The sequence below is a fragment of the Engraulis encrasicolus genome, chromosome 3 (genome assembly GCF_034702125.1).
Source record: "Engraulis encrasicolus isolate BLACKSEA-1 chromosome 3, IST_EnEncr_1.0, whole genome shotgun sequence".
Taxonomy (NCBI): domain Eukaryota; kingdom Metazoa; phylum Chordata; class Actinopteri; order Clupeiformes; family Engraulidae; genus Engraulis; species Engraulis encrasicolus.
The window spans coordinates 31,028,439-31,032,188 of NC_085859.1; the positions used below are offsets into that span (position 1 = coordinate 31,028,439).

The 3,750-nt window shown below is 43.5% G+C and overlaps 1 protein-coding gene across 1 annotated transcript in view; it reads left to right on the forward strand.

The window, feature by feature from the left end:
* The first annotated feature begins 2,766 nt into the window (after positions 1–2,766).
* Positions 2,767–3,750, forward strand: part of si:dkey-90l8.3 (LIM domain transcription factor LMO4-B) — a 9,893-nt gene continuing 8,909 nt past the window's right edge. The window contains exon 1 of the mRNA XM_063194424.1: positions 2,767–3,158. The gene's annotated coding sequence lies outside the window, so the exon portion shown is untranslated. The remainder of the gene's footprint in view (positions 3,159–3,750) is intronic.

The following is a 3,750-nucleotide window of genomic DNA, read 5'->3' on the forward strand; positions in this document are numbered from 1 at the left end:
TGGTGCCTTCCGCAGACAGATTGTACACATAGTCTGGTGTCCCTGGACAACAGCTAGACTTTGACAAACAGGTACGAATGGCATTTTTTGAGTACCCTCATGGCAATAAAGATAGATTACCCACAGTAAATGAATTCTGAAAATGAACTAGGCCAAGAGAAACTACAAAGCATTCAGAGCCTGTAAGCCTGAGGTAATACCTAATCTGACCACCATCCTACACAATGCATCTTTAATTATGTGGCCATTTGCTCTCCTTCAAACATTCCATAAAATATCCAGACTCCAGACCACCACCAACATAATTGAGACAGTAAATAATGAATCATTTTCCCATTCCCTTGCTTCTTAGCATGACTTAAACCGATATGCAAAAACATAACCTAAACGGGCAAATCACCTTTTTACTGCACCACTGGTTGCATGTTTATCTGCTGCATGTTTATAAACTCTGCAATGCTAATTCAACACTACCAACACTAATAGTGTTCAATGTGTATCTGTGTTGAGGGAACACTGCAAAATTCGCTGTGCAGGTGAGTCATGGAATAGGACATGCATAATAAGCCACTATCACTTCAATCCTGTTATGTCACATGACTTGTTTACATTTTAACAAACAAAATATTGTGGGTCACAGATGTAGGTCACAAGGCACGCACGCTCATCCGTCTTGGCAAACGCACTGACCTGATGAGGATTTATGGAAAACTATGGCAACGTGCGAATTCAAACACCCAGGGCCGCAGACGGCTTTGGCAAGGGCCAGGGATTAAGTCATCTGAAGAGGCCCTACTCTCAATACAGTCACCGTAACGGAGACCCAATTCTGGGCACTCCTCTGGGTCCCGAGACACCAGGCCCATTTGTCCACCCCCCTGTCAGCTTTCCTGCATACGTCTCTGTGGTTTTGAAAATATTAGCCTGTTGCCTGGCTTCCGTGCAGTGCCAGTGTGCTGGAAGGGAGCGTGCGTGCATGTGTGCACAGGACACAGGAAGCCCCAGGTGCAGCCTGATCTCACACGGAACTGCGACTTTCAGTGTTAGCCTATAGCAGAGGAACAGGATATATGTCAGACACACTGTGTGGACAGAGGGAACACGGTTGAGGTGTGGGGGGCACACAGGAACTGAAAGAGGTGTGTGTGTGTGTGTGTGTGTGTGTGTGTGTGTGTGTGTGTGTGTGTGTGTGTGTGTGTGTGTGTGTGTGTGCGTGTGTGTGTGTGTATTTGTGTGTGTATTTGTGTGTGTGTGTGTGTGTGTGTGTGTGTGTGTGTGTGCAGTGAGGGTGCACAGGTTTCATGCAACCATATTAATGGCCAACAAATGTTTGTTATGGAGAGAGTGGCATGTTCATTTAGAAGGCACAGTATACTGTATTTCTGACAGGATAAAATGTTAACTAACTTCTGTCTTTAGTACTGCGCTCCTTCCATATAGGATGAGCCTGTAGTCTTTCCGCACTGCTCCCTTAGGGGGGCATTTGGGGCCCGGCTGCCCCCTTGCACGGGGGAGGAATAAATGCAATTGCAATGTGTGCAATGAGCACTGTGCTGTGGAGTGCTGTGTCACAATGACAATGGGAGTTTCCCAGGTGGGTTTTCACTTTCCAATAGTCAATAGTCTGTCAATGGTTGGAGCTCTTCCTGAGCAAGACATTACTTTACTAGTTTATTCTGATACAACAATGCCTTCCCTTAATGATTCCAAATGATGATGTCATCCCATCATCACCTTCACCTCCATCAAGAATTCATAAGTGTTCATTCATATGGAGGTATAAGATAAACACTTTTCACACACAAAGCATCACAGCACATTCGTAGCATAGGGTATCATTTTCTCTCCTCCAACCTGAAACAAAGAGCAAGAAATGACTTCCCCCTGCTGGTGATATATCGTAATAAACTTACCGATACACATAGTCTCTCTTTATTCTATTATTGGCTACACTTGCTACTAAATAATGAACATACATGTAGCTATTGGTCTAATTTTGTAGTAAACATTATTTATGAATGAATATTTTGTTTTAATGTTTTTTCTTTAATTGAAGTCCAGCAATAAAAGACTTGAGACAGACACATTGCCTCTCACCATTAACAATTTACACCAGAGCATCTAGACCTAGGCCTACATATCACTGATAATCTAGACATACCGGTATGCATTGTTAGTGATACATGTCCAAATAAATTCGGATGTTTGTGTCAGGAGTGTTATTTCTCTCTCAAGGCCATTCACATAAAAGTCCACCAAGCCTACACCTCATTCTCTGGACTAGGTGTATTAAAGTCATTGATCCATTTGCGTTGTAAGAAATGCACGTTTTTTTGTTTTTTGTTCTGTCATACAGGGGAGATTCCAAGCAAATTTCCTTATTTTTCCCTTGAAAAGGTTTCCATATTCTGCACATTTGCAAACTTTGAAAAATATTTGTCTATATTTTCCTCCGAGAACCATGCTACAACAGTAACCCTCCTTTGTCCTTGAGATGACTGATACTAGGCATTGGGGCATCAGAAAATCCTAAACAGATGCTTGCCAATGATAGCAACATATCTTCGGAGAAACTATAACATATTGCTCAAATTGGAAATGCCAGGGAAACAGCACGCCAGACGGTGCTGTCCTCCAGGCTGATGTCAGCGCAATACCCTCCAAATTATGATGGGGGGCGCGACTAGTCAATAATTCTACCCTTACACATCGATAATCATGACAAGTGCCACTCCTCCTGAGCGTTCAATGGCTACAACAGATTAAACTCGACAACGTCACTAAGAGGCCATTTAAAATCACTTCTCCCCCGATTTTGAAATAATTTACTGCCATTCACTGCCACGCTCGAGAGCTATGTTGTGGTAGCTGTCGTTCTGCGGAGTTGTTTCCTCGTGCTCAGTGCTTGAAACGAGGGACGTTTTGCGCCTCTTTAGCTTGACACGTTACCTTACATTGCGCACCACCACAAGCGGACTCTTTGGCTCCTGTTGTTGTTGAAATTGTGTGGCACGTGTGTGTAGCCTACTTACTTTGTATCCATTTGAAGACGACGTGATTTCCAGCTCGAGTGAGTTCAAAGTGTTCTACACCACAGTGGATTACGGACAACACCACGTTGAAAAGTTCAAGGCGCCCAAACCAGGAACTTCAAGAAGGTGAGAGACATGTTTCTTCCTAGTTGGATGTATAGTAGGCTAGTAGGCTAGTAGACTATTGCGCTGATCAGGAATATTAAGAATTTGACATTGAACCCGCGCGAAACCCACTGTAATATGTCGTCCCATTGCTTGCTTACTGAAAACTTGAAGTGGCTGATGCAGTCATGAGCGCGCGACCCAGTCTACCGTAGTCGTAGGGCTATTTATGCTGTCAGCGATTAGGCAACAACACATTTCAAGGTATTGGGGATGTAGTTGCGCTATCGTTGTCAAGACCTTCTACCTCACTGATTCTGAAGTTATGTCTTCTGTTCTGCGTGAACGTGCTTATCTCTCCATTCGCACGCGCGCATGCAGTTTGTGTTGTTTTGAACACTCCCGACCTTGATTTGGCAGATGACATGAAGTCAGTGTCAGAGAGTAGTGCCTGAGCAATTCCCTTTTAACCTGGTGCAGGCTGTGTCTGTCTGTCTCACATGATATTGGTTTAATGGACTAAAAGTTTTGGTAGAGGTTATCAAAGGAAGAGCGATTTTTGTTTGAATTCTACAGTAGCTATGAGAAGAAAGTAATAGACAAAGTTTCACCT